The sequence below is a fragment of the Patella vulgata genome, chromosome 6 (assembly GCF_932274485.2).
Source record: "Patella vulgata chromosome 6, xgPatVulg1.2, whole genome shotgun sequence".
Taxonomy (NCBI): domain Eukaryota; kingdom Metazoa; phylum Mollusca; class Gastropoda; family Patellidae; genus Patella; species Patella vulgata.
The window spans coordinates 16,864,642-16,878,984 of NC_065884.2; the positions used below are offsets into that span (position 1 = coordinate 16,864,642).

The window sequence follows — 14,343 nt, forward strand, 5'->3', positions numbered from 1 at the left end:
ATGTGATCCGTTTTTACATCGAAGACTCTATGTCTGGCAACTTCTGTGGTATGGTGATGCATTTCACTAGTTGAAAGTTTAAACAGAATCGTTGCGAAGATAATCTGAATTGCATTTACGACGACTACATGTATGCATCACAAATGTCGACCAATTTCTTCTTTCGCTTTAGGCAGTCCTAGGATTTAATGGCATCATCATTGTCGCTGCCGAGGTCTTCAGTTTCTTCTTCTACTTTGGTTGGTGTCTATTGCTGATGATAAACAGTATTTGCAATTGGCACATTAATTCCAATGAGGTGGATGGCTGTGGCATCGCATGGGCAGGGAGGACGTCCTGAGACATGGCTTTTGGGATACATAGTCGTAAATGTATTTCAAATAATCTCTGTAATGATTATTTTTAAACTTAGAACTTGTGAAATACATTTACACTCGAAACTTTCATAATTGACAAATATGAATCCATGGATATCATCTGTATAGACTCTAGCTCAATGGAGGCTCAGATCGGACCTCGGTAGGCCCTACTAGGAGTTGTGCGCCCAAATGAGCCAATACAAGCGTGGTCTACCGAAAGCCTGGGGGTTTGGAGTCCGGTATTTAGTGATTTTTCGGTATTTAGGGGTTTTCAGATTTTTCTATAGGATGGAATTCTATAGTATTCTACGGAATTTTGGGGGACCTGTATGAAATAACGGCTTCTGTAGTGAAGTAACTATAGTTTTTCCTACTGTCTTATGCGACAATGTATATAGGAAAATACTGTAGTATTCTATAGAATTTTTATAGGACATTCTATATCTGTAGAATTTCCTACATTCTGTAGTTTGAGAATCGGGTTACTACAGTTTTCTGTTCGAATGGGTACTGTAGTATTAATTCTTATTTTGGGGAAAAAATATAATTGGCTCATGACTTTTTCTAAATTGGTCAGCTTATATTTTTCTCTGTGGATTAATTTGAATTCTGTTTATTCACCAGTCGGGGTATATTTATTATTGTTCAATTTTATTTAGCAGTGGGTCGAAACCGAAGAGAGAGAGAGAAATGGGGTTTAACGTCGACTCGACACAAACTAGGTCATTTCGGGACTAACACATTGTTCAATTTTATTTCAATAATTCGCTTGCGCGTAGGGGTCTTTAGCAGTGGGGGGAAACCGGAGGACCCGGCGAAAACCCACGAGGTTGGACAGGCGATCCTAATCCTTGTCACGTACAACTGGGGACTCGAAACCGAAGGACCCGGAGATAACCCACGTCGTTGGACAGGGAATTGAAACCGCGGTTGTGTACCGCTCTGATCTATGAGAACTGATCTGCCCGTCCACTTAAATACATGTACAGATCATTTATATTAAGGCATTGCCAACATCCTTATTAATATTTAACCAGCATCAACAACATATAAAATAAACATACATTCAATTCTATAAAATTAAGCAGATAGTCACTAATTAAAGAGTCGGTCGTAGCGCCGCTGTCCGGGCAAAGTTTCCCTCATAATACGCTGCATGGCGTGTGTTAAATCTCATTTCATTTTATAAATTATTAAATAAACATGTTATCTAACAAATTGTGAATTATTCACGAAAATCAATGTGAATATTTATAACTCACAATCTGATATGGAGATAGTGGGTTTTATATATACAACAAAACTATTAGCATTCACGTAATTTCGCTCGGTCAGGCCATTTTCTAGGGAATTTACATGTGGATCTGATTAATGATATGATTTCACAGATTACCCGTTGGGAGATCTTGCTTAGAATAAAGAATTTGTCAGTTCTACTCGCGGGTATTAATAATCATCCTGGAATAATAATTACTTCCTTGAAATGTTTGGATACAAATAATGAATAAACTAAATGTTAGCGTTTCGAAATCGTCATTGCTCTTAGGATTACTTTCGGGAAGTTGACGTAGCTGACAAGTTATGTTGTGTATAAGTTTGTGTTTTCTCGTGTGACAGGGGAGTAGTGGTAGCTCAGTGTCTAAGGCCCACGCTACGGGGATCCCAGGTTTGATCCCGGTGTTGGCAAGGAAATTTTATCGGGATTTTCCCCAGTGGTTCACCTTTGTAAACGATCTAGTTTTTCGTATTGGACGGACAACCTGTGCGCATAAAAAAAACCCTTGGCAACTGCAATTCGAAATAAGAGGCCGTATGTATTAAATTGTCACCTTTCAAAACACTAAAAGTAAATGGTCTGATTTGCAATAAATTTATAAAGAAATTTACACAAGTTTCAATTTTAACAGAACTGTTTTGTGTATTGCGTTCAGAATCCGTGGATATTTATATTGGAAATTGTGTGCCCTGTTTTAGAAGAATTTAATTAATTACCAAATCTGAATGATTATATCAAAATGGATATGTTTTCTTTGTGGAATTGGGGAGCCGAAGTCTCTCTATGAATAAGGCGCTGGTTAACTAACTAAGAGCTCTGGTTACCCATAAATTTCCAGCCTGCATTCCCTATCGCTAGGGAGCAGGACGTGGTCATTCAGATGTGAGAAAAACATAAGTCTCGTGTACATGTTGACAGTTGGAATTCGAAATACAGGCCTACTGTATGGCGTACACCCGTTTTCATTAGCCCCACCCGCACAGAAAGATAATAATATGACGTTAATCCACATTTCATTGAATTTCCGTCTTGATAAGCCCATTTGCAGTAGAAAAGTATGACGTCATTTCATTTAATTTCATTTTATAGAATTAAGGGTGGCTCAATGAATAAGGGGATTCTCTGGCTTTGTTTCTCCTTGTTATTCTTGCACGATGAACAGCCTGGCCATGATCGGTGTCTAGACGTTCAGATGTTTCATTTCATTTATGGAATAACATACTTACAAGCAAACTTTATAATCTAATTATGTTTGTATGGGTTTTTTACTTGGGTTTTTGTTGAATTTACGATCTAATTTCACCAGTTTGACATTACATATTATTTAAAGAATCTTGAAATAGAATGAAACTGATGTACATAAAACCATCTTTAAAGTTCGAAGGAAAAAGAAATTCAACTACAATTATTTTTTGAAAGCAACATCAGGGTATGATTTATAAAGCCTGGTTTGATTGTTAAGTAAAGGAAAATGTTTTGCAAGTTATTTTAAAATCGCTAATAGAATAATTAAATAAAGATGGCGATCTTAAATCACTTTACCTACATGGTAATACTGGTTCTAGGAAGCTATAAAGATGATAATATATATAAATCATTTATTTATACAGAATTTGTCAGATTTTTAAGCTTTCTAAATCTAGGAGTGGCGGCGGTAATAGTGTGTGCGTGTGTGTGTGTGTGTGTGTGAGAGAGAGAGAGAGAGAGAGAGAGAGAGAGAGAGAGAGAAAGAGATGGGACTCGACACAAACTATGTCATTTCGGGATTAACACATTGTTCAATTTTATTTCAATAATTCGCTTGCGCGTAGGGGTTTTTAGTAGTGGGAGGACCCGGAGAAAACCCACGAGGTTGGATAGGCGACCCTACTCCTTGTCACGTACAACCGGGAATCGAAACCCCGCCAGTTGAATCAATGACAGACCGAATGATACAGTGCGCACGTGCTAACCATTCGGCCATCCACCCCACCCCCACCACCCGGTTGTGATAGTTGAGTGGTAGGACACTGGCTATTTCTGTTGATACAGAATTTGTAAAAGATGTTTAAGTTTTCTAAATCTAGAAGAGACGGTTGTGATAGTCAAGATGTAGAGAACTGACCCCTCGGAGTAGAATGTCCCGAGTTTGATTCCCGTAATCGGGGTTTAACGTTTATTCGTCACAAACTAGGTCATTTCGGGACTAACAAATGGTTCAATTTTATTTCAATAATTCGCTTGCGCGTAGGGGGCTTTAGCAGTGGATGGAAACTGGAGGAGCCGGAGAAAACCCACGACGTTGGACAGGCGACCCTATTCCTTGGTACGTACAAACCTGGAATCGAAACCACGCCACTTGACTCAATGGCAGACTTCTGATCAAATTCGCACGCGTTAACCATTCGAACACCAACCCCCTTGAATTCGAAGATGAATAGGCGGAAACACTGCGGTATTGGGCAGGATTGCACAACACATATTGCATAATATGTAATCACTAGCAGGATACCCGGGACCAATTCGCCTAGGGCCCAAATTCTCCCGGGTCCCAAATTCACCGTATGTATATATGTTTGCCCATCACAATTTGCCCGGGGACCAAATTCGCCAAGGGCCAAAGTTGTCCTTGGTTCAAATTCGCCAGGAGACCAAATGCGGCGTATGTATGTATGTTCGCCCACAATTAACGCTTCGCCGGGGGCCCAAATTCCCCATGAACTCAATTCGCCCAGGGCCAAAATTCGCCCTGGGCCCAAATTCGCCCGGGACCCAAATTCGACCGCGGTCTAAATTCGTCCAAATTCGATGGCCTAAAACATTCACTGGGTCATGCGGGTTAACTGGATACCACATGTGGGGCTGGAGCGTGGCGACGAAGCGTGGTGAGCGAATACACATACACACCCATACACACTTTTCATTTTATTTGTATACACTAGATACACGATATAAAACAACCTTGTCCCCCCAAAAAATATTGTGTTGACGAGACGTTAAACCTTAATTCATTCCATTCCAAATAAATAAGCCGCAGTATCACGCGTTAGTGAAAACTACCCTTTTCCTAAAGTCTGGTTGGGTGTCCATTGAGTCAATTCGCGTGGTTTCGATTCCCCGCCACTACGTCAATAGAATTGGGGCCGCCTGTCCGAATTTGGGAATTTTCTCCCAGTCCCCCGGCTTCCTCCCACTGCTACAGCAAGCGAATTCTTGAAACAAATGTCCCCCTCTCTCTCTCTCTCTCTCTCTCTCTCTCTCATATATACCCATTGAACTTTGGTGCGCCACTGTCATCGAGCTTTTTAATAAACGAGTCATAAATTAGTCACAAAAAATATTACCCATTGATTAAAGGCTATCTTCGTTTTACAGAAATATTGTTCGTGACGAAATGCTTGGATGCATTCACAAGCCAGGTATAATGAAGATCTCCCCCGAGATGTAATGTCGCAATAATAAATAGATTATCAGTAATTATATAGTCAGACATATGGGATTAGTGACGTGATCTCATCGTAAAAATTAAAGTCAATAAATTATGAAATACTTCAGAACAAACACATAAATAACAATATGTTTTACAATTATATTGTAATAGTTAACAGAGCCGTTATAACCTATTATATCAGTTACAAAGAGATAATGCTGTTTGCATGAAAACAAAGCCGTTATAACCTATTATATCAGTTACAAAGAGATATCCTGTTTGCATGAAAACACTACAGAAATTGTTACCAAATACTGTATGTATACCATGTTAATACCATTACCGACATCCTGAAATGAAATGAAATAGGTGTTTAACGTCCCATTATCCGCGCCGAGCGGGCTAATGAAGGCGGGTTTACGGCATACGAGTCACATTTTGCCCGGGTAGCGGCGCTGCGACCTACCCTTATATCGAATTCCAAATCAAGGGTCCTTTTACATGCACACCATTGTATAAACAGGACCTCGGTTTTTTGTTTCATCCGAACAACTATATTATGCTGCCCCTTGCCAGGCCCTCCACCCTGCACCACTGACAAGGGGGAAAACTCCGCTGACATGCTCTACAGACTTTATACACAAACTAGCGCCGCCTAAGGTATATTTATCCCGAACATCATCGAATAGATTTATTGTAGGTGCAACGAGTACACTGGTGTGCCTCGGTTTGTACACCATCCAAACGGCTAGCCACGTTTATTCGCTCTCCGTCCTGCGCCATTAGAAAATCAGACGGGGAAATCCCGAGGAACCTTCTCAGCAAACAACGGAATATAACCTTGGACCTATAGAGAGAGAGGGGTGGGGAGGGTTAACGTCCACTCAACACAGACTGGGCAATTTCGGGACTAACATAATTAATATGGTTCAATAATATTGCGCACAGGGGTCTTTAACTGTGAAAGGATACCGAAAGACCCAGTCAAAGCCCATACGGTTGAGCAGGCCTTATGATCTAAAGCGCTCGCGTTACACCCCACCCCACCCCCTCCCCTGACCCACCACATACATACACACCCTGAAAGAAAAGCCGTTGTTTCAAGCATCAGGTGTCAATTAAATGCAGGAAGGAAATGTTCTCTTAATATCCTCATCAAAGAGGCTTTTCAAATAAAATTAAGTCTTATTTATTCATTGGCCATGATATAATGACGTTAATTTGTCTCCTTATTTTCTTTTCTTCAGATTATGTATTGACCAACATCCATTTCTCTACAGACTGTATCAACCGTTATCTGCTATCTCATTCAGCGTGATCAACGATCGAAAGAGAGGCTGTAGTGCGGATATCGTCTGCTTCTCTCAACCAGGTGTTATTATCGCGATTTATTGACGAGATTTCTAGAAGGAAACAAGTTTAGTTAAAAGGATATTTATTTTTTTCTTATCCGACTCACACCGGTTTGGAATTTTTGGGGGGGCTATTAACATGTTTTGTGATTTTGATAACGGATCTTTATTTACCATTAACAGTTAAAATGTCTGAAACGGTTTGGAGACCCATGATTCTTTGGATGGTGACAGTGGTGTTATTAGTGAATATTGCTGAAATATTTGGTAGTAATTCGCATGATAACCCCTTCGCCAATACGGTTTTTGGCGGGAATGAAGTCAATATGTCTATGCCATGTCCTGCCAAATGTCTGTGCAGCCGGGAAGATATGAATGTACGTGTGGACTGTTCCGGACAAAATCTAACAAGTATTCCGCAGAATTTTAACCGTTACACAACCCATTTGTAAGTAGATATAAATTTATTTTATCTATGTAGCTGTTATTATTATTGTTGTATATACGATAAGTACCATGATATTACTATTAATAATAATATACGTAGTTAATGCTATCGGCTGGAGGTAATTGTGACTCACATTAATCAAGCAAATCAATGCAACGTAAACAAATAGTAACCATATTGTTTTAGGTCTACTTACATCGGGACTGAGTCCAAGAGACTTATTAATGAAGTTTTATAAATTTATGTTGACGTCTGACTTATATAGGTGATATATTTAAAAAAAAATTCAAACCCAGCATGGGCCGAACTTGCTGGAAGCGACTAGACGCAACTGCCAGCAATCAGTAGTTGCTCGAAACATTTGCTAATGATTTACGTTTCGGCATACACTGCAACGCTTCTTTGGTCTTTCGGCTGGCCAAAAACAAAGATGTTCCGAAAATTGATCTAGAACATGCCGACTGTGATTTTTCGCCTTTACAGCCAAAGGCAGTAATTCTGGGGCCGAATGTCGTTTTATATCTTCTGTCCATGTGCAAGTCGAACAACTGGACGTGACTAGTTTCTGTGGGCCTTTTTATGAACGCGTAGCGATCACATTGTTATGGTCTTGTTGGACAAGATCGTATTCATGCAGCTGCAAGATCGGTCTGCATTAGGCTTTACTGCCAAACAGCATTAGAGCATAACTAATACTGTATCAAATGGTTCATAATACGGTATTGACGACAGCCGAAAATCAGCACACTCCATACTGATTCTTCTCTTAAGACTTCCCTTTCGTCTCGGGGGGTTGGATGGCCGAATGGTTAGCACGTGCCCACTGCATCATAAAGTCTGTCATTGAGTCAACTGGCGTGGTTTCGAATTCCCGGTTGTACGCGACAAGGAGTAGGGTCGCCATTGCTAAAGACTCCTACGCGCAAGCGAATTAGTGAAATGAAATTAAACCATATGTTAGTCCCGAAATGACCTAGTTTGTGTCGAGTGGACGTTAAACACCATTTCTCTCTCTTTCTCTCCTTTTCGTCTTTATAAAAGCATGACGATGTTTATTTACTAGTTCGTCGATGCAGTGTTTCAAGGCTTATTAAACAAAGTGCGAAGTGGGTAGTACGGCAGCTCACTAACCAAGAAGGAGCCAGCGCCTTACGCACTGAGCCACCATGGCTCAGAATGTCTATAACACTTTATATCAAAGACAGACTTTCAATGTCAAAGAACCTGTAAATAACCATTCCGGCTTCTCTTTATAAAACAGGTCCAGCGGTTGCGATAGTGTGTATGATCGACTTCATCTCAGCGGCGCTGCTTATATAATAAACACACATCGTGTTTGCTTTCTCTGCTATTTAAAATAGAAACCTTCGTCTCGACAATCTATGATTTTCTTATTTAAATGATTTATTAACAGCATGTCTCGGTATGAATCTCGATTAACGTCCCCTTCCCCTTCGACCTATACATATGTAAAGTGTTGCCTCTTCAATACAGTAATCGATATTTTATATTACATGGAATGTCAACAGGCTTGACTCGGGCTACCATGATATATGATTAATACGCTCTAAGAGATGAAATTCTCGTTTGAAATGTCCCGTGTGATTATTAGTGTAATAAAATTGATTAACGCTAACACATGGTCACTATGATCAAATAAGCAACGATAATTATTAGACCGTAATTATGGTTAACTCTGCCTAAGAACATGTATATTTTACTATGCGGATAAAAGCGGGCTATTCCGCGACGGAAGGGGAAAGGCTTGAAAAAAATTAAATGGGCATGTTCTACTGTTCTGCTTCAACTGGGCTAATGAAAACGAGCATACGCCATTCCGTGTGCTACGGGGAAAGTTGTGCTCGGACAACGGCACTACGGATCACTGTTAATTCGAATTCTAATTGTCAAGGTTTCTTTAGATGGGTTCACACTGTATGCGAATTCAGTCCACATTACAGATTATTTGAATTGAATTCAAACTGAACCGCGCCACAATAAATGCGCATAACTACCGGTAGCCTACTCGATCAAGATTTCGTCAGGTTTTTGTCTTATTCCGCCACTGATCGACCGTTGTCTTACATCCCTGGGCTTTCAGAAGATCGGCCAGTCTTCTGTAAATTGCGTTCCCTGCAGCTGCACCTGTAGATCTTCGCCTCTCCAAAGATGGAGAAGGAGAAGACTCCACGCCTTACCCCAAACCGTAACTCCGACAATGACAGCAGAAAAAACCCTGGAAAATATACACGTTTTCCTCCAAGCGACAAAACGGAAGTAGAAGTAAACAATAGCGCAAAGTTATTCGGTTCCGATAAACCAAACCCTTTGATCAGAATCAAGCTCGTCACACTCAAATTTCGACTGCGAAGAACCCGATTTGGAATAGTTGCTCCAAATTGAATTCGGGAAAATAAGCAGACACGTTATTTCAGATTCAGTTCGGTTTTTAGCGAATTGAGTGTGACGCCAAAATCCGGAATAAGACTTTTCCATTTTATTAGACTAACATATTTACACGTTGAAGTGTTTTCCTTTTCGAGCTGGGGGTGATTCTGTAGGTCGTATAATAGTGTGACGTTTGACCCGACCACAGCACACTGATAGGCCTACTACGCCACTGCAGTATTCTCTTTGCGGTATACCAATAGGGACGAAATGGATTTACAAATGTTTTTTTTTCTTTTTTGTTAGACTAACTTATTTATTGTTTTTCGAGGCAGGTGCTCGGATATTCTCGGGTCTTTTGCCTGAACACCTCACGGTCTTGAAATGAAATGAAATGAAATGGGGTTTAACGTCCTACTGTTCTGCTCCGACTGGGGTAATAAAGACGGGCATTATAGCCATACAGTGTGCTATGAGGGAAATATTGCCCACGACATCGGCCTACTCTTACATCGAATTCCAACTGTCAAGGGATCATTTACAAACATGCCAATGTGTACACCGGACCTTGGTGTTTTGTCTCATCCGAACGACTATACGTTGTCCCTTGCCAGGCTCTCTGTCCTGCCCCACTGACAAGGGGAACCACGCCGGAAAATACCGATGGACTTTCTCGGCCAATGCAGGGATCGAACACGGGACATTCAAGTAGTAAGGCAACTAATGAATATTCAAATGTTTTCTTTTTATCAGAATATGTTTTAAGTAGGCACTTTAAGAAAAAACATCCCAGCGCATTCTATTAGCACACTGGAATAGCTGTTATTATTTTTGAATAATGTCGGCTAGAACAACATGAATATGGATCTTGTCACAGAATGTAACGAGTAAATAGGTGGTATGAGTGATGGTTATTGAAGTTTCAATTCCTCCAGATAACGAGTAATCATTTTCGCGTTATTTAAATCGAATGAAAATACGGATTTAGGCCAAATAAATCTAAATTTAATTTCTTCTGGGTCTTAATAAATAATAAGCCTTTCAATTTAGATAGCCATAAATTTTATTAGCTTTCGTTAGAATTTATCGAATTCAAAATTATTTGGATCAATCAGGTTTTTTTTAAATATTACCGTTTATTATCTTTGAAGGGCATTTTGTGAAAGCGATATCCAGGAATGTTATCCATAAAGCTGTCTTGTTATTAAATTACCGTTTATTGCGTAATAGTTGGTGTAGGAGGACCCCGCCACACGTAAAAAAAAAATTATACCTAGGGAAAGGACCCAATATACACATACGCCTCAAACAACGACGTGTCAGGTCAAGTGAAGGGATTTGGTGGCTAGCCGTATGTGTTTGCCTTTTAGTCTAGCATATTGTGTCTTTGAATTAGAACATTACAAATTATCACACCTGCCACCTTCGCGTAATTACAATGCGCTATCATTATAATCACTATAAATTACAACATACGGATTCTGAAAGTCTATGTCATTATCAGATATCAACACTATCATTTGTGTTACAGGTATAAAACGAATTATATATGTATTGAATTACAATCCTTGAATGTCATTCTTATAGAAGTTGTATATCTGTGCTTAATTGTTAGATTATAAACTCTACTGACTAAATGTAAATATACAAGAGCTAAATCTGCACATTTCAGTCCTTTTTGATTAGAAATTTATTAACAGGATTAGACCATAATCAATTCTAGATGTCATCGGATAGGTCCGATTTTAAGTCAGTTAGAACGGATTAGCCATTTAATGATTTAATCTTGTTACGGTTGTTACAAGAACGACCAGCTCAGCCGAGAGAGACCATCGCGAATTTTCCGTCGTGGTTCCTCCTTCTCAGTGGTGCAGGACGGAGAACCTGGCAAGGGACAACGTATAGTCGTTCGGTGGGATGGAAAATCGAGGTCCCGTGTACATATTGAGGTGCACGTAAAAGAACCATTGACAGTAGGAATTCGATATAAAAGTAGGCCGTAGTGCTGCTGCCTGGGCAAAATTTCTCTCATAGTACACTGAAGTTTCACTTCCACTCCAATGATACCAATGTAATGAACTAGATTACATACAGTCCGTCAACATTCCAATAATTGTAATCTTTATGTCACAATCATCGGGTAAAATAATGACTTTTTCAATTTGTTTTTCTATGCCCTGCAGTCATAGGAAAGGAATATTATAGACTGCGGTGTCAATTTCGTGAGTAACTTCCATAATTCACGTCTGTTTACTTCAAGATTCTCCCGCCTGAATATAATGAATGTTTACCAAAACCTGAATGAAAATCCAAACAATTTTTCTTCGATTCTAGAACAAAAAATAGAGTATGAATAGACGAAGTACTTGAAGAGGAATAATTTGTTGTCTGAATCTTTATTATTGTGATAATTGTTCCGATCTGTGCCCGCATTATCGCTCCATAATGATGATTATCACCACGTAATGTATGTGTGGTTATTTTATCTATGATTGCCTAATTAAACATCTACTAGTAGGGTGACCCACCATAAATAAATATCTCCAAATATCTCGACAATTACGCCACAATATTTATATATATGCCAAGCCTCAAATCAGTTTCACACAATTATAGTCACTAAATAAACGATCATGTTGTACTTAATAAGCTATGACCATTAATCATCTATAAATACTAGACTGAAAACTGGTTCCAAGTTGCGTCCATAACATCCAGACACTTTTGAGTAAAAGATAGGTTACGTGCCCTTGTTTTGAAATTAGTCTCGCTTAACCAGTCTATCGACCATTCTACGTCTGATTGACAGGTCGGGATAATCAAGACTACTTTTTTACGAAACATAACAGAAAGCTAGAACAAGAAATTGAATTTAGAAATAAGCACTTTAGACAACTCAACAATTGTTTTAAGAAACTTGTAAAAGTAAAATGAAACTACTGCTAGTATCATGTTCCTGCTAAAGAAAGTGATTCAGAGATAGTATTTGTACTAAACCAAAAGATGCCGCTCTTAACGGTACAGTTAATGATAAAGCAATTTAAAAAATAAAACAAACGTAATTACTAAAGCTGCTGTAATAACCAAGAAGCTAAATTTTACTGCTATTCAAAATCGTCAACAATAGATTTTTTACGGCTGTAATAGTTGATATATTTGTAGAGAATTGCACGTGCCATGGCTATTTATCGACTCAAAGCGAGTGCGGGGTAGTCAGAAATCAGTTCGAGACACGCAACTGAAGCGTGCACATTTAGCCGTGTCGAGACCAACTTTCTGTAAAGTGCACGGGTCATCCTACTACTAGTATTTACATTTTTGTATCCATACTGTTTAGGAGGCTGGGTGATCGAGATATGTCGTCGAATCTTGTCGATTGTTCAACCTCGTTGGATTTCTCGGTCTTCTGGTTGCCTCCCACTGCTTGCGAATTATTGAAATACAATTGTACAATATGTTAGTCCCGAAATAACCTACTCTCTCTCTCTCTCTCTCTCCTTTGTAAGGTATGGGTTCGATCCCAAGTTGGAGTGTGGGTTTGCCCGTGGGACTTTCTCCGGACACTGTTCCCCCCAAAATTCTTAGAGAATCAACAGTTTAGAGTTATATTTCTGTTCAAATTATTTCAGATATTTAGAATATTTTCATTTAAATATAAATAAGATTGGTTAAAATTGGTGTAATATTTTTTGTATTCAAATGGTTGGGTACTTTTGTGTTTATCTGAATTTAATCCAAATGAATGGGTACTTGTGTTCGTGTTTATCGCACTTTAAACCAAATGAATGGGTTTATCGCACTTTAATGCCATAGACACACAAAAAAGTAAATCTGTTATTATATGGATTCTTTATTTCCTGATCACTCTCCTGGGTAGTTGAAGAGAGAGAAAGAGAGAGAGAGAGAGAGAGAGTGAGAGAGAGAGAGAAATGGGTTTAACGTCCACTCGACACAAACTAGGTCATTTCGGGACTAACATAAGGTTTAATTTTATTTCAATAATTCGTTTGTGCGTAGGAGTCTTTAGCGGTGGGAGGAAACTGGAGGACCTTTAGAAAACCCACGAGGTTGGACAGGTGGGTAGTTGGAAGTAGTCGCCTGGTTAGTTTGAAGTATTATGGGGCTTCGGTGGTGGAGTGATGTGTGATTTGAGCTTTAAAATCATAAGGTCTGTTTGGTTTTGCATAACTTCTCTGGTTTCCTACAAATGCAATAATAGACCATTGCGGATTTTTTAAACAAAAAAACCAAAAAAAAACAACAATATGCCATAAATTAGTTGCGAAATGGCATAGTTTGTCTTGAATGGACATAAAATCCATCTTCTGTCATTGGCTAGAAAATAATTCGTGTCAGGGGATCTCAACACAAGCTTATGGATTTTTATGATGATCGAAATGATTTAAATCTATATCCAATAAGATAAATATTAATGCTCCCTATTCTCTTTACAATCTAGTTACATATTGCGACATTTAGACAAATTCAGAAGAATTTGTTAGTTTTTATTTTATGTATCGAGAACAAAGGTTTATTTTACACTCACGCCTACGCATAGAGCTTTCATGTTTATTTCATGACATAAAACATTTCTGTCTAGTTATTATTTGTCAATTAATTAATAGCTATAGAACTAGACAAATTATAAAAGAAAAATAAATATAAGTTTGCTTTGTTTTATTTCTTTTTGATAAAAATCTTTATAATAAATTATCGGCTTGCTAGTTTTTAAAACTTATTATCAAGATGCGTGTCTTAAAGGGATCGTGTGATAACTTTTCTGTGGAACAAGTCCGGGTATAGTAAAGACCAGGGACCGGGCATAACGTCATCGCAGGCATCTTGGAAATTTGACCCCATATAAAAATCGAAGTCAGTCAATCGATACGTAATAGTCCAAGGTAGAAGTTTCATGTCGAGTGTTATTCCAAGAAGGCAATGAATAAGAACGAGATGAGTAGCGACTGGGGCATAATACACACAGAGAACTACCTACTTCGAGAATAGATCTGTACTGAATGGCCACCATATCTAAAAATTGATGCACTAATTTGTAATTCGGTTCTACACCGTTTGACATTTGCCATGGAAGCGGAATAAATACTTCTCGA

The 14,343-nt window shown here is 38.9% G+C and overlaps 1 long non-coding RNA gene across 1 annotated transcript in view; it reads left to right on the plus strand.

Annotated features, from left to right (window-relative positions):
• The first annotated feature begins 6,309 nt into the window (after positions 1–6,309).
• The window catches only part of LOC126823687 (uncharacterized), a 69,786-nt gene continuing 61,752 nt past the window's right edge, over positions 6,310–14,343 (plus strand). The window contains exon 1 of the long non-coding RNA XR_007681255.2: positions 6,310–6,844. This is a non-coding gene — a long non-coding RNA (uncharacterized LOC126823687). The remainder of the gene's footprint in view (positions 6,845–14,343) is intronic.